This window comes from Aethalodelphis obliquidens, unplaced genomic scaffold (genome assembly GCF_003676395.1).
Source record: "Aethalodelphis obliquidens isolate GAN/ISIS:26980383/991018 unplaced genomic scaffold, ASM367639v1 scaffold41, whole genome shotgun sequence".
Taxonomy (NCBI): Eukaryota; Metazoa; Chordata; class Mammalia; order Artiodactyla; family Delphinidae; genus Aethalodelphis; species Aethalodelphis obliquidens.
The window spans coordinates 12969982-12992566 of record NW_020837985.1 but is presented as its reverse complement, the minus strand read 5'-3'; positions in this window follow the sequence as shown (position 1 = coordinate 12992566).

Below are 22585 nucleotides of genomic sequence, written 5' to 3'. Positions count from 1 at the left end.
AAAAGAAATGGTAGCAGCCCACCCTTGAGGATTAACAAAGTGAAGCTTAGCCTCAAACTGGGCATCTGACTCTTGAACACTGTAACTACAATCATGGATAACAGGATCAAGAGATTAAGAATAGAAAGAAAATGTTAAAAGAAGATTATTTTGAAAGAAGTTCCCGCTCCCTTTTGTTTCTCCTCAGGAGGAAGAGTGCTTGGCCCTGCCTCGTACCTTGGGCCAATTGAGCTAGGTATCACCAGGACCAATGAAGAACTTAAAATACGTGTCCTTAAAATATGTTGGAGGGATGGAGTAGACCGCTGTTTGACTCTGGCAAATCTGAGGGACAAGAGCAGGCTGGCTTGCTATATTCCTGAAGGTGTGGAGGAGATCACTAGACTGGGATCAGATTTCCTGTTAGGATTTTGTTCAGGCAAAAATGTGGGTCACTAGTGTGAGAATGCCAGTGTGAGGATGTCTTAGATTCTATCCTAGAGGATCGAGAAGAAGGGTCGGCAGAGGAGAATCTGGAGTCTGACCGCAAGACTTCTAGGGGTTGGGGAGGGGGTGAACATCACCACCAAGAGGGAATGCACTTTCTCCAGGTCAAGGAACTTCAAGTGAGAGACCATACGTGATGTGATGGGCATGGGAGAGTATCCCGCGTCACCCATGATAGCATGGAATCAGATGAAGAGCTCGTGTTGGAGAGCTGCCAGACCTAAGGGGTGAGAAGCCAGCCAGTGATGGTGCCAGTCAGGTGAGAAACGTCCCGCTCCCTTTACCTCTCCTCGGCACCTCTGTGATAACCCACAATATGGTTTAGAAACAGCAGGACGAGGTGGAAGAGGTGCTGCGTGAGAGAGAGAGAGATTTCCAACTGTACCCTCCATCCCTAGAGGGCAGGCAGCCTCCCTGGCCCAGATCCTGACTGTGGGAGGGAAACCATGAGTTCTGTTTATTACATTATCCAGCTCCACTGAATAATCTGCTCTCCACTTCTGCTTTAAAAACGCTCAATGTGGTTTCTGTTTCCTGTAACCCAAAGAGCTTTAAGTAATGTGTCTGCTAAGCTCTCTTCAAGCACGTGTAGCTCTATTAAAAATGCTTGATATAGTCTTTTCATATTACAATCCAGATGTCAGGAATGATGATCTAGTTCTAGACACTAGAACTCATGAACTATCTACTCACAGGATCCATCTCAGTGCCTGTGTAGGTTATAGGGGGAAAAATACTGTTTATTAAACATCTCCTATGACCAGTCACAGCACTTATGATGTCTGCCTCTTCCTGAGCGCTGGCTACCCACCAGGCAAACTGTGTATGATGAGCACTTTACAAGGGTTTTGTGTGTTGGGACAGCATGAAAGGTGGGTACTAGTATTCTTATTTGCTACTCAAATGAGGAGCAAAAGTAATTGACTAATACCTATTAACAGTGCCTGCCTCAGGTAGGATTGTTACAAAGTGCTTGGCGATCCAAGAATTCTTCCCCAAATATTCCTAACTCCAAAGCCTGCATTCTTTCCACTGCTCAGAGGAGAGCCACCTGGTACCCAGGGATGTACGTTGAAATGAGGGGAGGAGAACCTGGAGACTAAACTTGACGGCTTCCTCTTTGTTTTGTAGATGATGCTAATAGACGCACCAAACTAAAGCAGCAGATCTTTCATCTTTCTTTCCACATAACCAACCACCAATCCGTCTCTGGATCAATTCTGCCTTCTTGCTTGAATATCATTTATCTTCGCCATTTTCTGTGGAGTAATTATTATGATTTGTCTTCTCAAAAAAGCTATTAATGCCAGACTATAGCAAGAAAAATAATTAGGTAGAAACATTTCAAAGCAATGTCACAACTGATTATAGTTCTAATTGTGCTTGTTCCCAGGTTAAGTACGACACTGCACATTACTGGGTAGAAACCAACCATAAATTATTGTACTTATGGCATGCAGTGCAGCACAGAATCGCATGCCAAATTCTTATGACAGACATAAAAGAATTATTCAGAAATACTTCTCTCTTTGGTGCCAAATTTAGTGATAATTTATAGCTGTCTGAATTTCCACACCTGCTGCAAATTCCTTCAAGTCCTCAAGTTTTACTGATTCCCCAGTGGTGGAATTTGACGAGCCTTTTTCTCTTTTTAACCTGTGGGGAAATTGTGACTCCTTTGCTGTATCCTTCAGTACAAGAATCTAGAAATCTAGAAATTCAGCCCTTGGCATGACTTGACTATGGCTGGACCAAACCACATCCTGGCAGGCAGCTGAGGTAGCTGCTATGAAGGCCAGGTTCCTCCATCTATTATGATAAAGGGCAGTTTAAAGGAAAAACACTGATGTGCAAAGAGAAATTGGAGATCTCATCTGCAGGTGGGTTGACGTATAACCAACATTCTTATAGCGATAGATTTAGTTAAAAAATTAATAAAGCCATTCGTCCATGAACTCAGTTATTTGGATCCTTGTTTTCTTATCTATGGCCTTGCAGTGCAGTACTGACCGGAATGCCAGGCAAGATGCCCCATCCTGCCACTCCAGGAGGTGGGATGATGATCCAAGATGGAACAGTCAAGGTGTCCTTGGAATTTGCATCCTGATTTGGGTAACACAAAGACAGAGGATGATTAAGATTAATGCATCCAAGTCATGGTGACGTGAATCAAAAGTTTCTTAACCTCTGCTATGCCAAGCCTTAGAGCTCCCAACATGTCCATAGCCCTTACCATTTGTCAGATACCATTTGATATGCCGTACGTATGCTAACTCACTGAAACCTTATTTCATGTTATCATTTTTGAGGTCTGCCTTCAGTTTTTGAACTAACCCTTCTCCTCCCAGTAATGCCCACATAAACTTTTCTTTTTCCTTACATTTGTCAGGGTGGGTCCTTGTTGCTAGCACCTCAAGATTCCTGCTGCAAAGCAAAAGAAACAAACTGGTAAATTAAATAATAGAAAGTGATTAACAACAGTTAGTGTGCCTTTCCTTATTCCTACCATTTAAACAACCATGAAACATAGACATAAAAAATAGAAAGAAAATGAGATGCAAAAATAGGAGAATCGTAGCTTTGTAGAGCTGGCCAAGGATTCAAAGCCTGCCTGAACACACTCCGCATTTTACATCAGGGTCGGGTCCAGGTCGTGGAATTGAGCTCAGCACGGTCACTACACTGTTCCAGTGGGTGTGGTGGATCCGCATGGGGTGTGGAGCGTAGATGAGAATTAGTTATAGTTGGTGCTCCTTCAACTGGGTTAAGCTGGAGCTAGTTTGATTAATTCTGCTCAGGTGGGCTTGGGGGATGGAAGTTGCTTAATGTAATAAATTAATGAAATGAAATTTTTGTTTGAAGATGCACATTACACTGGAAAGAGGATTGAACTAGGCCTGGATCCTGATTCTGACTCTGGGACTAATTTATGAGTTGATTTTAGGTAACTCACTTCATCCTGCACTTCAGTCCCTTCATCTTCTGCAAAATGAAAGTATTTGGTATGATCATCTCTGAGGTCTCAACTTCTAATGTCTAATATTAAGATTTTATGACAATTATTTCAAGAAGCAGCAGGTACCTTAAAGAAGTAGGAACCAAGGTAATTTACTAAGAATCTGGCAAATTATGTAGCATCTTGAATTTTACAAATCCCTCCTACATCAACCTCACTATCAGATCCATATTATCCTTGTGGGTTTTATCCTTGCCCTTTTAAAGGGATATGGAATGAATTTAATAAGAGCCCATGATGTGCTGAGAGCTACGTGCTGTCCAATCAACACAGACCTATTAGGCTCCCATCTTAGCTCGGGCGGTTAACGGCTTTGTTATTACTTGCCCTTTGGGGGTTGCAATAAATGGGGTGATCATACACATGTCGAAGAGGATACAAAAGATGCATGGGTTCATCTAGACAGAATCTGTCTCATTTATTCACTCTGTCAATAAATGTGTATTATCTTTATCCTTAAACAAGGTGATTGCTGTCTATGAAATCATAGACCTTTGTAAGTTTTCTGGGTTTGTATATTTTCTTTTAAATATACAGCATCTAAGAAAAAAAAAGGAGGTCTGGGGAAGAAGAGTGTGGAAGGGCATATAGGAGAGGACACAGAGCTTGTGGACCTTTATCTTTCACACTGAGCCCACAGGGAGCATATGCCACAGAAGAGGCACCAAAACAACTAGTGGGTAGAGAAGTTGGCCACCTTTGCCCTTAGCAACACGGGTCCTTATGTAGAGGGACCATAAAAGAGTAGCCATGGTGTCAGGAATGAACACTACGCATGGAACCATCAGCACGGGTGTCCCCTTGCTATGGCTGATCTACCTACAGTTACTGCTAAATTTATTGATTTGTCAGAATGAGAGACCAATACTGATCCCAAGATATGGTAAAATCACTACAAAAGATCAATAAGCCACTTGGTAGCAAGCTGATTATATAGGTCTTATAGACCATGGTGGAGAGTTTTACTTTTACATTGAGTAAGATAGAAAGCTTTGGAGGTTTTGAGCAGAGAAGTGTAATAATCTAACGTAGGTTTTACAAGGTTTGTTAAAGATAGATGATAAGGAATACGTTTGAATAAAGGAAAACAGTGAAAAGGTTATTGAAAAATTTTGGTAGCCTTTTGGACTAGGATTTTTGTAGTGGAACTAATGAGAAAGGCTCATCTTCTGGATATATTTTTAAGGGAAAGAGTATGTGTTGATGGGTTAGGGATGCAGTCTGAGAGTAAGAGAGAAATTCAGAGTGAATTTTTTAATTTGATGCCATAGAAGAATGGAACTTCCATCATCTCAGATAGGAAACTAAAGGAGAGTCAGCTTTGGGGGGATAAATATAGGAGTTCAGTTTGGGGTCTATTAAGTATGTGATGCCTGCTAGACAGTCTTGGAGATGGTGATGGTCAGTTGGATATACAGTCTGGAGTTCAGGTCAAGGTCTAAGCTGAGGGTATAATCTTGGAGAACAACGGCACAGAGAAGGTATTCAAAACCATGATGTTGGATCATGTCATTGGGAGTGATAATATAATTTTTGAAATACCAAGGGACAAGACCAAACACTGAGACTTGTCAAACTCTAATATTTTGTTTATGAAATAAGAAGAAACTAAGAAAAAATGGAAAGAGTGAGGTAGAAGGTAAGTCATGTGAGTTTAGTGTTGGGGAAGCTAGATAAAGTGTTTTAAAGAGGAAAAGTCAACTCTATCAGATATTGCTGACAGGTCAAGTAACATGAGGACTGAACTTTTAACCACTGGGTTTAACAAAGGGACAATTTGGGGGGAAATATAGACAAGAGGTTGGCAGAGAGAAGGCAAAAACCTGATCAGCGTGGGTTTAAGAAAAAGTAAGAGGAGATGGAGTCTTGATATAAAGAGGAGCAATGATGGGGGTTTAGTTGAAGGTTGATATAGAGCGAGGAGTTTTTACTTTAGGACAGGCGAGGATAAAACCTGCTTTTTGGTGATAGAAATGATTAGAAATGGAAAAGACGGGGATGAGAGGTAGAAGATAATTGCTTGAGCAAAGCCCTTGAGTATGGGAGATAATGAGACACATTTTTGTTTCCTTGATAAAATGTATAAAATTAGAGAACAGTCTCTTATGGCATAATTCATTTTCCAACGTTGGCCACGACATATCTCCCATCCTGCAAGATTTTCTGCAATGTTACCTTGCAACACCCCATCCTGAGATGAAGCCCATCGTGGTGGGTTCTGAGTCTGCTTTGATCAACAAAATGCAGCAGAAGTTACACACTGCAAGTTGCAGGCATAGCCCCTAATTGGACTGGCAATGCTGATGTCCTGCCTCTTGGGACAGTTGTTCTTGGGAAGTTCCAGCTCAGAACCCAGACTCCATCATTTGAGAAGCTCAAGCATCATGTCTAAGCAACCTTTCAACAGCACCAGCTTAGCTGCCAGCCAACAGCCAGCACCAACGGCCGGCACGTGAGTGAGTCATGTCACAGGTCAGCCCCCTGAGCCCTCAGAAGACTCAGCTGCTCTCTGAGTGGAATGGCAGGAAAGGTCCCAAGTGAGCAAAATTCACCAGAGCCCAGACAGCTCACAGAGTCGTGAGAAAGACAAATGTCAATTACGATTGTAAGCCACGAGCTTTGGGTGTGTTTTGCTATACATCAACCGATGACCACAACAGAAATTGGCACCAGAAGTGAAAATGGCTGCTGTTACAACAGAAACAAGAAACAGGTGGCACTGGACCTGGGGCTGTGCTGAAAAGCCTTGAAGAGACTGCTAGCGGTTTTTTTTTTTGTGGTACGCGGGCCTCTCACTGTCGTGGCCTCTCCCGTTGCGGAGCACAGGCTCCGGAGGCGCAGGCTCAGCAGCCATGACTCACGGGCCCAGCCGCTCCGCGGCATGTGGGATCTTCCCGGACCGGGGCACGAACCCGCGTCCCCTGCATCGGCAGGCGGACTCTCAACCACTGCGCCACCAGGGAAGCCCATGCTAGTGGGTTTTGGAAGGACAGTGAGCAAATCATTATAGGAGGCTGGAGAAACACAATACAGCTGTCCTGTCCTTACATATCCATGGGGGATTGGTTCCAGGACTGGCCCAGGATCCCCAAATCCACAGATGTTCAAGTCCCATATTCAGCCCTCAGTATCCGTGGCCTGCATCCACGGATTCAACTGGGGGAGGATCAATTAGTTCTGTATCTACTGAAAAGAAATCCACGTATAAGTGACCTGTGCAGTCTAAATCTGTATTGTTCAACTGTATATGTTAATGGAAAGTTGACAAAAATCTGTCACTAACGGTAACAGGAAAAATGCAATGTACAAATAGTAATCTGATGTGTTTGGCTAAAGAGATTACTGTGCAGAATGGTGGAAGTACCAAATTCTTTCTTTTAGCCACATATGATAATGTGTGAATAGAGATGCGCCCAAAACATAACTGTTCAGTTTTCCAAAGCAGTAAGAAGAAATAGAAAGAACCCAGTATATTCTGGGTTCAAAAATAAAATTGTTTCTCCTAATCAACCTTCCAGGCAGCAAAATACTGGAATAAAAAAGAAAGAAAAGAAAAAATAGTCATCGCGGTAGAGATCATCTCAGTGTATGGTTGTATAAACCTTTGATAAGATTTCAGAAAAAAATATGGAAACATTTAATAGCGCCCCTGAACTATACAAAAATGGCTTCTTACAAAGTTAATGGTATTTTTCTGTAGTATCCTGATTCTGATTTCAAGCCAAGGGGAGAATTATCTCAAAAAGAGCTGTTTGTGTGACTCTTTTCTAATAGACTAACCCTCAATAAAATGCATTACAAACACATAAGGTGCATAAGATATTGATTTAAATAGTTATTGTTGTTGTTGTTATTATTATTATTGTTTTATCAGAAATCCTGTCTGCTTGGACAAAAATAGTGCTAAGTGGACAGGATCCTCTCAAAAATGGACTGCAGGTACAAGGAAAAGGCTGAAGAAGCTGTAAACACAGGCTACTTCTTGTGGGAAATGGATGGATGACTCAGACAGAGACCAAGAGCCACAGAGAACAAAAATCCCAGGCATCAGGGCTGGTCTCAAATCAAAACACTAGCAACAAGAGCCCAGTTGAATTTCAGAATCACTGTAGACTAGTAATTACTTGTGCCCCCTGATTTTCGTCCTTTTAACAGGAATGTCTATTGAAGTAATTTTTCCGCCTAATGTATGTTTGACGTGTGTGGAGTAGTTGATTTGTACCTTTAGCTCATAGTTAAAGATATAAATCTTTAACTCAGATGGAGATAAATTGTACTCAAGATGCTGATTCAAAGAATCGCTCCTCAGAAAACCTCCACATCTGGACCTGATTTCGTTGGTGATACTCTGGCTTTGAGCAGATGCTGTAACGGGGTGAGTTGAGCTCCTGGATTCCTTGCGGGAGTGGTAAGCACCATGGGCGTGTGGCAGATACGTGCGTTGCTGTGGAAGATTGTATTGTCTAAATATGGCCCCAACGATGTCCCCCATCCCACTGACTCTTCTGCGGTATGGTCGTGCCGGTCGCCTGTCAAGAGGTGAAGCTTACCTCTCCACTCTATTGAATCTGGCACTATGACTGGCTCTATGACTTCTTTGGCTGATAGAATTACGTGGAAATATCAATACTTTGCCCATGTTAGTCATTGCCTTTATTTGGCCCGGGAGCTTCTACTTTCTTTCTCATGGAATGCTCAGTCTTGGGACGTGATCTCTCCAAACCCAGTCATCATGGACTTGGAGAGATCCTATGGGTTTGGAGAAGCCCAAGCCATGTCGAGAGGTCATGCGTAGATACTGTTTAATGGCTCCATCTGAGTTCTGCAATAACCGACATCAATTGCTCGTCATGTGAATGACACATATTGGACATCAGCCTAGTTTAAGGCTGCAGGAGACTCATTCCACTGCTACTGTCTTGCTGCAGCCACATGGCAGAATCTTAGTGATTCTGAGTCTGGTCACCAGCTGAGCCCAGTCAACTCAGGAAATTATGAGGAAAAAAATACGAACGTGTTGTTTAAGCCAGTCAGTTTTGGGGCAGTTTGTCACACAGCCATAGTTAGCTGAGAAGTTTCTCTCATTCTATCACGGTGATGGCTAAAGAACTAACAGTGCAAAATGCCTAGCATGATACTTGACACAAGCAGGAAATCAATAAATATTCTTTCTTTCCTTTTCAGTTGAGATAAAGTTGAAATAAAACTGAGTATGATATTGGAAGTACCTGAAATTATTCACATCTCTCTCTTAGTATCTAGCTGCTGCTTGTGGCCAAGTGAAAATTCCCTCATTCTAGAGATAAAACCAGAAATTAGAATGTAGTTCCCCAACTTTCCTTCAATATGTAATGCCCCATGATTCTGTGATTTAGTTGTGCGATCACCCTCACTTGTGATAGGTTCCTTAATAAGGTTTTCAGAGGGCATGTTCTTAGAGCAACTTTCAGGACACATGGCACATGTCATAGTCAAGGGTAAAAGAAACACTGAAACAAAAAGACATGTAATTTATAACACAAAGGCAACTTTCAGTCCTGTGACATATTGAAATAAATTTAGATGTTTCTGAATTTTCATTTTCTTGTTCTAAGTAGCGTTTATTTATAGAACATAAAGGTCTACTGAACCCTGTGTGACAATTCAACACGAATTTCAAATGGGACAGGCTATCTCCACGTGGAGAGTTCCACAGGCCCATCAATGGAGAAGCAACACATCTTCAAGACCACAACACTCAATACACAATCAGTTTACCATCCATAAAATTATCAGAGTAGCAAAATTCAGTTTCTAAAAGGCAAGAGTCGAAAGAACAGGATTCCTTCAATCTGTAGTTCTTTCTTGGTCAAGCTCAGAAAATAATAACACTCACTGTACATCCACACTCTAAAGCTTAAGCTGATTTGCATCAGGCTCTGTGTATAAGGGACTCCTCAGTACTCCCCCAAGCAAACTCCATGCCCCCCACTTTCCCTGCAATATGGTCTGAAGTTACTACATTACAGAAACCTTCCACTGAAAAGACGGAAGCTTCCCGCTTACAGTGAACGACCCCATTTGCAGGTTGCACGTGCAGGTGGGAGTGTTTGGATGCTCTCTAGCAAATGGTGCCACAAGGGGGCAACAGAGGGCCGTGTTCCTGAACCAAGGCAGCCGATCAGGGTCAGTCTGTCCCCATCCTCACCTGTCGCCCTCTGGGCTTCCGACTGGAGAAATTACTAGTCTGATCCAGTCCAGAAAGCCTGGAGCTCCTTGTTTCTGTTTCCGGTTAGTCCATTTTCTAAGGGGGTTATAGACTTTTACGTGTGCATTCGTACATTCATCCACTCCATCATTCATCAAACACTTGCTCTCTCTTTTCTGGGCACCGTTCTGAGCACTGAGTGTACAAAACACATTTGACTGTTTCATCAAGTCCTTTCCCTCCCGTGAGTCCTGCCAGCTTAGTGGAGGCATAGTGACTCAGTGGAACTGGCACATACAGAGGACCCAAATCACCTGGGTCCAGCCCTGTGTGAAGGCACCATTTACTCGGGTGCAAATCCCCCTAGATTCTCGAAGTTCCTGGACACACCTGTTCCTCACGCCTCCCCGCCATCACACCTGCATTTCCTCCACTCAGAGGCGCTAACGCTGACCGCTGTCAAGTTTCTGAAATCTTCATGAGGTGAGGATGTTGAGTGTTTACCTCACGCTTTCACTTAGCGTAAGAGCTCGATCCATGCCTTTAATGAGCAGGCATTTATTCCGTACCTTTTGTGTGCCTGATACAGGCCCTGGTGATGCAGCGGCCACAAGGCAGACAGAGGACCCGCCCTGATGGTAATCTCGTTCTAGGATGCGGGGGCGGGCTGGGGGGGAATAAGCAAGTACAGTAAGTAGGTAAGTTGTCACATGGTGACTTGTGCTATGGACAGGGAATAAAGCTAAGCCAGTCAGAGGGAAGGAAAATCATTACTATTATTGTTATCACTGTAATATAATTTTGGGAGGTTATCTACATGATCAATTATAATCAATAGAAGCGGAAGATGCGGGCTTCCCCGTTAACCCTAAAAATCACAGAGTGGCTGTGGAATTCTCCCCAAACCAGAGAACAGCATGCAGGTGGGTGGGTGGTGTGGACAGAGAATTTGAACTTGACCTTGAAACAATGAGTAGGAATTAGCTATGCAGGAAAAGAAGTGGGGCCTGGGGTCTCAGCCGAAAGAATAGCAGGTGGGATGGCAGGGAGGGGAGGCTAGTGCGTGTGCAGAGCTGTGAGCAGTGGCTGTGATCAGCTGTGTGGCAGATGAGCCCTTAGGGAGAGGGAGTGCCTAGCCTCGCTATCTTTGGGCTCCCAGTGCCCGCTGGCCCTGTGCTGGGCGAGTTACACACATCAGCACAATGGAAGGCTCATCTGTGCTTAGTAAAGTAGGTGAACGGATAAAGGAGATGTGGTACATATACACAATGGAGTATTACTCAGCCACAAAAAGGAGCCAAATTGGGTCATTTGTAAAGACGTGGACGGACCTAGAATCTGTCATACAGGGTGGAGTAAGCCAGAAAGAGAAAAACAAATATCATATATTAACGCATATATGTGGAATCTAGAAAAATGGTACAGATGAACCTATCTGCAGGGCAGGAATAGAGATGTAGTTGTAGAGAATGGACGTGTGGACTCAGGAGGGGAAGGGGAGGGTGGGACAAACTGGGAGATTAGGATTGACATATATACACTACCATGCGTGAAACAGCTAGCTAGTGGGAACCTGCTGTAAAGCACAGAGAGCTCAGCTCTGTGCTCTGTGATGACCTAGATGGGTGGGATGGGGGGGGAGGAAGGGAGGTCCAAGAGGGAGGGGATATAGGTATACATACAGCTGATTCACTTCATTGTACAGCAGAAACTAACCAACATTGTAAAGCAATTTTACTCCAATAATAAGAAAAATAGTGGGCATTGATACCCTTATTTTCAAGCAGGTTTGACCTTTAGCCTATACACAATAAAAGTAAAAAACTGGGCTTCCCTTGTGGCGCAGTGGTTGAGAGTCCGCCTGCTGATGCAGGGGACACGGGTTCATGTCCCGGTCCGGGAAGATCCCACATGCCGCGGAGTGGCTGTGCCCATGAGCCATGGCCCCTGAGCCTGTGCGTCCGGAGCCTGTGCTCTGCAACGGGAGAGGCCACAACAGTGAGAAGCCCGCGTACCGCAAAAAAAAAAAAAAAAAAAAGTAAAAAGCTAACATCTGTACACAATGCCTCAATAGGAAAATATATTTGTGTGCTTGGGTACGTTTGTAGGGGCACCTGGTCTGTCCAAAGCAACTCATGGTGCCCAGCTAACGGCCCCCCTACGTGGCCTGACTGATATGCCTAGAGGAATTTCTAGAGGGCTGGTTCCATCTGGCATTGACGGTCTCTTAGATCAGGCTGGGGCACATTTGTAATTCCCATCCAGGCCCTCTTGGTGGCGCAGCAGATCCCCCCGTGACGTCCCTGGGCTCACTCTGGCCTTGTCTGCACCTCATCTTCAAAGAGGCCTCTGATGCTGTGACGGCGAAAAGAATGTTAAGCAAGGAGCAGCCTTAGTCTTCTTGTACAGGGGATGGGGATGATGCTCTCGCGGGAAGCACAAGAACACAGCACATGGGACAAGTGGTGGAGGATAGAAGAGCGTCTTGCGGCCGAGTTTGGAAATGGAAAATTGTATGGGAGAAGCTGCGTCAGACCACTTTGCAACTGATTCATTCATTCTTTTTTTTTTTTTTTTTTTTTGCACTACGCGGGCCTCTCACTGTTGTGGCCTCTCCCGTTGCGGAGCACAGGCTCCGGACGCACAGGCCCAGCGGCCATGGCTCACGGGCCCAGCCGCTCCGCGGCACGTGGGATCTTCCCGGACTGGGGCACGAACCCGTGTGCCCTGCATCGGCAGGCAGACTCTCAACCACTGCGCCACCAGGGAAGCCCCGATTCATTCATTCTTGATCCATTTGTTTATTTTTCACTTGTGTGCTCATCTATTAAGTGTTATTTGTCTTAGGCCCAAGGACACTGAGAAAAAGGGACACATTTTGTCCAAGAGCTCATAGTCTACCAGAAAAACAGAAGGGTAAACAGACAGTGATATCTGCTTGATTACATTTTTGCAAAATTTAACGTTTCTGTAAAATTTAACTATGTAAGCTTGATAAATTTAACATCTTTATGCTTAACCACAAAATGGAGGAAATAATAGTGGGTATCTCAAAGGTCTATTATGAATACTAAACAAGGTAATACAAAGGAAGTATTGGGCTTACTCTGTGACAAGGAATATGAGCTACAATAATTATTGTTATTACTATTGTTCGTTGACACGGACACAAAGTATAGAATCATAGAAGAAATTAAATGATAACAATTTCCTCTAAGGATGGAGGAAAGGAAACAGACTTGGAGAAGGATACAAAGAAAAAATGGACCTGTAATATTTACCTAGTAAATGTATTTATTTAAAAAGTTCTGGAGCAAATGAGACAGAATGTTAATATCTGTAATTTATAATGTGTAATTTATAATGTGTACAAGAAAAAATGTACCTGTAATATTTACCTATTAAATGTATTTATTTAAAAAGTTCTGGAGCAAATGAGACAGAATGTTAATATCTGTTAATTTATAATGTGTACAAGGGTGTTTATTATATCTTTATTCTTTCGTATGTTTGACTTTTTTAAGTCAAAAATCTTACCAAATAGTGAGAATAGGATGTTGTAAATGGAGTGATGTGTGACTGTGTCAGCCTGGGTTAAAGTGGGGTTTAGCGTTCCGGAGCCAGGATCAAGCAGGGAAATGCCATAGAAAACCTCCCAGATACATGCAGAAATAGGAATCTGAGATCTGGAAGAGGAATGGAAAAGAAATCACATTTTTGAACACCTACTACATGCTAAGCACTGTGATAGATTCTTTTTTGTTTGAACTCACGTTAATGGGAAATGTGGTGTCCATGCAGAGATGTGCGTACCATAAACGTGGACCTAACCAACTCCTGTACTGCCTAGTAAACTAGTAACCTTAACTGCCAGAAATTCCGCTCCTCAGGCGTCGTTTGGCAAAGTCCCAGAGGCATTTCTTTGTGCTCACAGCCGGGGGAGAGCACATCCTTGGTATCTAGTGAACAGAGGCCAGGGATGCGGTTCCACACCCAGGGCGGCCCCATGACAAAGCCCAGACGGTCAGGGGTGCTGAGGCTGAGAAGCCCTGATGTGAGCACAGCCCAGTGAAGAAAGTGGACATCCTGAGCTCTGTAACAGACCCACTTTCCTCTTCCTGGACATAAACTTTCTTCCCCATGCCCTCCCCCGCCCTGCAACCCTGTGCCTATCCTGACTTTTATGATAATCCCATGCTTACTCTCCTTCCTGTTTTCCCACCTGAGTATGCATCCGGAGACTTCTGAACGTTATCCAGGCTCTTCTGCTAACACAGCTCTCGGTACCTCATTTCCTGCATCTGCAAAGCAGGGATCCCGTTCGTACTCACTGCACAGAACGGTGTCACATGGGTCGGGGTCTGTACAGTTGGAACAGTGGCAGGTGCATCACAGGCGTCCTGTGTATTTGCTATTATTATTATGTCAGGATATTTATAGCAACAACAAAGAACTGCGCGTCTCTCTGGACAACTGGTCAAGGTTATATTTAAGTGCCGGTTGAACTGCATTTCTGCAGTTTCATCAATCTGACTGGGCGCCTTCATGGAGGAAGAGGAAGACCCGGCCTGTAGAGTACACTCGGGGTCTGTCCTGAAGCCTGGCTCCCGGCCCCTGCCTGTCCTCGCTGAGGCAGGCAGCCCCATGACCAGCCTTCTCTCTCTCTCCTATTCCAGGAAAGACGAGGATCTTCTGACCCATCAGGATTTTCCACAGGAAGAGAGCAGATAACAAATTGGGTTCAGCCTGGAAAAGGCTCCCTGTTGTGTGAAGGTTATCGACTCCATGGTACGTCCTCTGTCGCATTATCCAACCCCCTCTTTGCGCGATGCAGCATGGCGCTATAATTTAACTGTCTCTCAAAGGCTACAAAGACTCCTGGAACATCGCAGATCCTTCACACCAGGATTCCTTTCCCCTTCCTGATGTCACTGCTCCTGCCTTGTCTGTCACTGCCTGGACCACTGGAATTTCTCCCAACCCTTCCAGGCCATTGACTCCTTATCCATGTGAATGAAAACTATGCTTTGCTGAAAGGGAATGGGCGTGACCGGTCACAGGATGTGGGATGACTCTCCACAGTGAAGTTCAGTGAGTGAATTAGGGGGCCAGCCTTTTCACCTGTGTTTCCCTCTACCTGAGATGATGAATCTCCTCTGTCCCCATCTGCCACACCCCTCACCCCACTGAGGTCCATCGACTGCTCAGGTCTAGGTTCTACCGTAACCTTCCAAGGCAGTAAAACACCAAGGGCCTAAAGGATGCTGTGGTACCACCAGATTCCCCTGTTCAGAGGAGAGATGCTCATTCTCCCAGCTGCCGGGAGGGCCACCTGCCCACAGCACATGGCAATGCCCTTCCCTGGGGATCACCCTGAGCCTAACTGAGCTGCCTTGCCCAATGTTCTGTCCCTTTTCAGAGGCAGCCCATACCAATCGTACGTTTTTGTGAGAATACGAAACCTCTGATTCGGCCTCAACTTCAGGCAACTCTAAAGGACCACTCCAGAGGCAGAATTCCAAGGGGATCCACTGTGGTCTTTGTTGCCATGACACCACAGTTCAAATTCTGCTTCCCTCCATTCCTCCCTCCAAGTTCGGACTCCAGAGAGCACCCCACAGTTAACTTCCTTCCTCCAGAGTCACTCAGGGAACTCGCGGGAGTGGTCTGAGGAACAGATAGGAAAATGGGCTTTGGGAATTGGTCACCCTCTGTGGCTGGCAACGCACATCCTGTCACTGGGGAGTAAGGAAGCCCCAGGGAGTTGGTGCACTTGTTACAGCTTCCACCTGTGCTGACCTGGGTGGGGAAATAGTGCAGCAGATGTGATATCTCCGGCTTTGGAGAGATTCATGAGATGTGATGATTACAGGATTATAGAATTGAACAATTAAATGTGTGTGGTTCAAGGCAAAAGACAATCCAGGGCTGAGGATGGCTAGTCACTGATTGAAAGCCAACTTTGAAAGCCAGAAAGCCTCCTTGGAAAAACATACAGATACTCTCACCTACTCCAAGCCAGAGGGCAGAAAAGTAAGGAGTCCAGGGCTTAATTGTAAGGAGGTCTGTCTTCCAAAGGCAGTTGAATTATCAATTTCAGCAAGTCGGCTGGTCAAAGCCAGAGCCCCAGATGAGCATGAGAAGGACTCTGAGACTCGGAGTTAGGACGTTTGGATCAACACACTAAAAATATTCAGATCCTTAGATTTCTGTGAACTCTCTCGTCCTGTAGACACAGCACTCCCCTCTGTTAAAAAGCTAGTTCTTCCTTTCTGAGGGGAAGAAAAGCTCTGACTTAAAGACAGCACGTGCCTCTCAGGACACAGCTCCAACTCCCTCCTGGAGTCCAGACCAGAGCAAGAGTTGAGTCGCAACACAACCCACCCAGGAAAGGGCTGCACCCAGGAGTAGGTGAAAGGGACTTTGCCCCAGAGGAGCTGCAAAACAGAACCAGCACGTCCTGGTGGGACCTGGGAGAGGACATATGGGGCTGGACCCTGGGTGAGCTGGACAGAGGTGGGGCAGAACCTAAGGTTTGACAAGGGAGGCTTTGTTGCTATGGGGACGTTCTCCATGGTACAGAATTTTCACTGACTGCAAAGAACCAAGGAGTCAGTACAAAGCAGTGTCAAAGGTGCAACATCAGAGACGCATGTCGAACTCCTAGCATGTCCTCCTGCCTTGAGGACACCAGTCAGCCACCTAGCAGCAAACTGATTACATTAAAACCCATCCATGGGCATCCCTGGTGGCACAGTGGTTGAGAATCTGCCTGCTGGTGCAGGGGACACGGGTTCGAGCCCTGGTCTGGGAAGATCCCACATGCTGCGGAGTAACTGGGCCCGTGAGCCACAACTACTGAGCCTGCGCGTCTGGAGTCTGTGCTCCGCAACAAGAGAGGCCGCGATGGTGAGAGGCCCGCGCACCATGATGAAAAGTGGCCCCCACTTTCCACAACTAGAGAAAGCCCTCGCACAGAAACTGAGACCCAACACAGCAAAAATAAATAAAAGTAAATTAATAAACTCCTACCCCCAACATCTTCTTTAAAAAAACAAAACAAAACAAAACCCCATCCATTTTCAAAGCTGTGCTGGTTGCCATCTCTGAGAAGCAGATGCTCAGCCAGTGTTGGGAGGGCAACAGGTTTCTTGTGTAACAATGGAAGGACAAGGGTAAGGGGCAGATTGGCGAGAGACAGCCATCATACTGTGATGGAGGGCCGGCGGCTGGGGGCGCCGGCTGCTACCCGCTCTCAGCTGAAGCCTCCCTGGGCACTGCCTCAGCTGAAGGGCACTGCCTCCTTTAGCTTAAGCCTTTTTTAGAGAGCTTGCACCCAGTGACCCATCACTCAGCAGAATAAATCCCAGTCCCCTTTGCTCAACTTGGGACAACTTTGAAGATTGATCCCATCTCCTGAGCTCCCCATGGGGATCTGCTGAGGTCTTTCTGTGACTGAATCTCAGTTCAACCTTTCCTTTCACCCAACCTTGCTTCCTTGAGTTCTCAACAGGTGTTGATCCTGAGATCACTTCCCAGGTTTCCTCCTGTACATTAATCTCCACTGCAGAGAATCTGATCTAGATGTGTGGTTAAGCATATAGACTCTAGACCAGTCTGCCTGGGTCCAAGTTCACCTCTACCTCTGATTAGCTGCATGACCTCGCGCAAGTTGTTTAACCTCTGATGCCTCCTTTTTCTCATCTGCTACATGGAGATGATAACACCTATTGTGTTAAGTTATGTGAAAATTAAATGAGATGTAAGGTAAGAAGTTAGAACACCGTCTGCTACAGAGTAAAGCACTATGGAACTGTCCATTATCATGGTGGTGGAGGTTATGTCTGTAGAGTTATTTTGTTAAGAATGGAGCTAATGTGTTCAGGCTGGGTTTGACTACAGGTTTTGCTATGTAGGAACTCTGTGATCTTGACCTGATCTGTCCTTACTTTGTCTTAACTGCCTCCACTGCACAATGAGGTAAAAATAGTGCTCACAGAAGAGCATTGTTATGGTGACAATTCATTGAGTAGCTTTCACAGAAAAAAAAAATCCCTTAGCTCATTGCCTCATCTATACTGAATCCTCAGTGAGTACTGATCATGATTAGACAACTAACAAAAACTAACACACATGGAGCAGTTACTGTATGTCAAGTAGTATGTATCTCATTGAATTCCGTAACAACATTATTTGACAAATAATTTGCCCCAAACTTTTTAAGTTGCATAGATGAGATTAAAACCCAGACAGTGTCAAATCAGTCACATTATCGGTGCTATACTATCCCACTTGTAGGAATTCTTCTTTGATAGATGTCTTCTCCCCCCATCCACTCTCCCAGCGCAAACTGGAGTAAGTTTTTTCCGTCTCCCTCGTGCTTCCATGACCCCTTTGTACTTCTCAAATTGCTAGCCTTCTCACTCTTAATTTTCACTGGGTTTTTAACCCAGTTATATTTCTGAGGGCAGGGGCTCTGTCTTCTTTACATCCAGCCCCTGACACAGAGTAAATATTCTACAAAATTTGTCAACTTATGATGAATCCAGTGAAATTACATTTTATCACTCAGATGTAAACTTAATGCATGTTCTGTGTGCCCTTCGGGGTTCTCTTTCGAGTGCCCTGTTGAGCTGTCTTCCTTGTTGGAGAGTCACTCATGGCAGCGCCTCCCCATTATTCGTTAAGATTCCTAACACAGACATTAAGAGGCTGGAATCGCTGTGTAGCCCCTCCCCCAACTGACACCTATCTCAGAAGCGTGTCCTTTGAACTCAGGAGACAGACTTTCTTCCAGAAAGGGTTTCCATAGCAACCACTGCCTCTTCAAAGGTGCCAGAATGTCTCCCTCCTACATCTGACTTCCTCCCTCCCCGTGTGCCATTCCGGTGACACCAGGCAGTTGGAATGAGCCTCAGGTCACCTTACCAAATGTTTCACAGCTGGCAGGAGCAGGTGTACCTATTAAATAAATTACTCAAGCTGCAGAGAGGCTGGTGCATAATCTTCCCGCAACTCCAGAGACAAGGCTGCTTTCATCAGCTCTGCTGTCCATCAGGAATCCCTGATCTTAATCAAAGGGCTCATTGTCTTGGGATGTTGTACACTGCTTCGTAAACAGGAGCCAGTGGAGTGAATATATAGACTGCTTAGCTCTGTACATTCTACACTCGAGTCAACGGTGTACGCTTAACGCAAAGTACGGCAACAGGAGATACAGCATCACTTTCCCGTATTCAAAAGATTGCAGTTATAAGGTAAAGGTCCCTCTCATAACCTGTAGGAATTGGAGGGGTGATCTATTTATACCTATTTTTAATGTATTTGTCCTTCTATCCTGAAATTATACATCTAGGAACACAATATTCCCCACACTATTTATAATATCAAACACAGAAGACCCCCAAACCTAGTGGCCAAACTGTGTAACAGTAATACACTAGCAGCGTATCACTGCTTATGCATCTATGCATTTCATGGGTTGTTCGTCTGGAGTCGGTTGGTCTCACTCATGTGTCTGTAATTTGTGTGAGGTACGTATGCACCTTTGCTAATCCTGGCTGGACAGTGTCATATATTTGGACGTGGGCTGTAAACTGGGCTAGGGGGGCCTCAGCCAACTTCCTCCCCTTCCACACCCTCTCTGGCAGCCCTTGTTCTCAGGACGGTGGCCAGGGTCCAAAACTGAGAAAGCAGGTGTGTGCAAACACTTTCTTAATCTTCTGCTTCTTTCTATTATGCTTCAAGTCACATGGACAGTTTCAGAGTCATGTGAGGGGCAGTACCCAAGGGCATGAGCACAAAGAGGTAAGAGAGTTGAGGGCTATTAATGTAAAAATTCTACCACTGACGTAATTGCACCATAGCCAGGGAGCTTCGTTTGATGCCCCTTATCGGAAAGTTGTTTAATCTTGCTGTATGGTCCAGAATGCAGTGAGATTTTGTTTCGTTTTATTTTGTTTAATTCCATGCATCCTTGAGAATAATTTGTAATAAATGTTTGGGACGGGTTCTATGTGTCTGTTAAATTAAGCTTCCTTAGTGTATGACTCAAATCTTACACATCTTCATTAACTTTTCATTTACTTGATATAGTAAATATTGAGAGATATACGTTGAACTTTCCCATCGTGATAGGAATTTCTTAATCTCAATTTTTATTCTATGTGGTATATATACATATTTTTTATAAGATAATGTTAATGTATTTTTCATCTTTATTGAGATATAATTGACATAAATGTTGCAAGATATTTAAAGTTTATATCGTGGTGATTTGATATTCATAAACATGGTGAAAGGATCCCCCCATCTAGTTAATTAATACGTCCATCTATATTTTGAGGCTACTTTATCAGGAACTTACTGGCTGGAATTGTATTTAACCAACCCAAATTCATAAAAAGAAAATTTTGTTTTAAAGTCAGTTTTGTATGACATTTAAAAACTAAGCCAGCCTTATTTTGGTGATTATTTGTGTGGTATATCTTTTTTCCTATTTTTACATTCACTGTTTCTGGGTTGTATCCTTTGCAGACAAAACACAACTATGGTTACTCAAATATTTCAAATAAAAATAAAAAGTTTGGTTTATTTGCATTATTTAGAGTATTTGGACTGATTTTTTGTAATTTGTAATTTTAATTTTTTGTAATTTTTTGTAATTTACAACCTATTTGTAATTTTTCTACTGTTTTGTTAAGCTTACCTGGTCCCTCGCTTTCACTAGCCTTCTTTTGAAACAAATAATTTTGGTTTTCTCTCTCATTTTATTTATTTATTTTATTTTGTTCTATTTTATTTTGTTTTTAAGTTAAACACTTCATTTATGTTCTTTCAAATGCTGCCATTGGATTTTTGCACTGTGTAATCTTGCTCTTCTAAACGAGAGGAGATTTTATAACTCTCATCATGATTTACACTTGAGACTTGTTCAAAATGTAATTATGACCTATTTTATAAACCACAAATTCAGCAATTATAATGATATTATTGTTATTCAGACAATGTCTATTATACTTATGTTTGCAAACTTTTTGTTATTATTTATCCTTCTTGCTTTTTAGATTTTCCTTCTGTCATTTTTATTTTTCCAAAATAAATGTTTCTCGCTTTTTTTTTTTTTTTTTTTGCTTTTTAGAAGTTATTATTAGTCTAATTATCATTCTTTAATGAATGATCTGTCTTTTCTCTCTGGCTACTTGTAAGGTTGACAGTTTGTTTATTGTGTTCTTCTATTTATGACAATGTGTCCAAGATTGGATTTCTTTTTATTTATCCTGCTTGGCATGCCTTGTGTTTCTTGTATTTGAGGATTCATGTTTTTCAACAGTTCTAAAAAAATTATTAGCAGCTAAAACTTTAAATTTGCCATCTTTTCTGTGTTCTCTCTTTTCTGCTTCTATGTTGCTGATCAGATAGAATCTTATAAGAGATACTCATATTCTCTCCTCAATGTCTTTTAATGCTTTGTTATAGTTTCCATGTGCTCATATCATTATGAAACCTTCTTGAGAATTTCTTCAGGTCCTTGTTCTGTGCACTGCTGGCTTCTGCTGTGTAGTCTGCTTCTCTTCCTCCCTCTGCGTGGGATGCTGTATTGGCTCACCCAGCCTGCATTCTAGTCACCTACTGGCTGGAAATCATACAGTAGCAAAAGGTTTTATTTTAAATATTTCATTGAAAGTAGAGTCCTACATGGTTTTGCATGATATTTGAAAAGAGGAAGTGAAGTGGGGCTCTGATTGTTGCTGCTGGCTCAGCAGGATGGGGAAACATGAGGATAACTTGTGATGTTCTGTTGTCCTTTCTCCAGCTTCCTGGGTGCTGATAAACAACGGGACTAGTGGTGACAATGGTGATGATAGTGGAAGTTGCCTCTTGGTCATCTTCGTATAGGAGTTTGCTTACCTGTCCTTTGGCTTCCTAAAGATGGGCTGCACCTGTCGGGGTGGCAGTGGAGGTGATGTTTTGCTCCTAGTATGGTTCTAATGGCAGTATTGGTGGATCAGTTCTGGGTGATTTTGGAGAGTCAGGTTAGGAAACTGATTATTTGGGAAGAAACTGATTCCCTCAATTAAATCCTTTCTGCACACACCTAGAATGTTTTGGTTTCTCTTTCATGTACATAATACTGACTGTGTTTTCAACATGAATAATCCTATTCCTATTTCCAAAAGTTTTCCTTGTTTGATTCCTTTAAAATAAGCCTTCCTGGCTGTTTTGGATATGGTATTAGTTTTCTACGGCCACTGTAACAAAGTACCACAAACTGAGCAGCTTAAAAGTTAGAAACTTGGGGCTTCCCTGGTGGCGCAGTGGTTGAGAGTCTGCCTGCCGATGCAGGGGACACGGGTTCGTGCCCCGGTTCGGGAAGATCCCACATGCCGCGGAGCGGCTGGGTCCGTGAGCCGTGGCCGCTGAGCCTGCGCGTCTGGAGCCTGTGCTCCGCAACGGCAGAGGCCACAACAGTGAGAGGCCCGCGTGCCGCAAAAAAAAAAAAAAAAAAAAAGTTAGAAACTTATTGTTTCACAGTCCTGAAGGTTGGGAATCCAAGATCAAGGTGTTGGCAGATTATTCCCTCCAGAGACTGTGAGGGAGCATTTGTTCCAAGACTCTTTTCCCAGCTTCTAGTGGTTTGTGGGCAATCTTTTGTGTTTTTGGCTTGGAGAAACACCACCCTGATCTCTGTCTTCATGGTCACCTGGCATTCTCCCTGTATGTGTATCTGTCTCCAAATTTTCTGCTTTTTAATAAGACACTAGTCACATTGGATTAGAGACCCACACCATTCCAGTATAACCTCATCTTAACTAATTGCATCTGCAGAAACCCTATTTCCAAAAAGGGTCACGTTCCGAGGTACCGTGGGTTATATAGAACTTCAACATATGAAT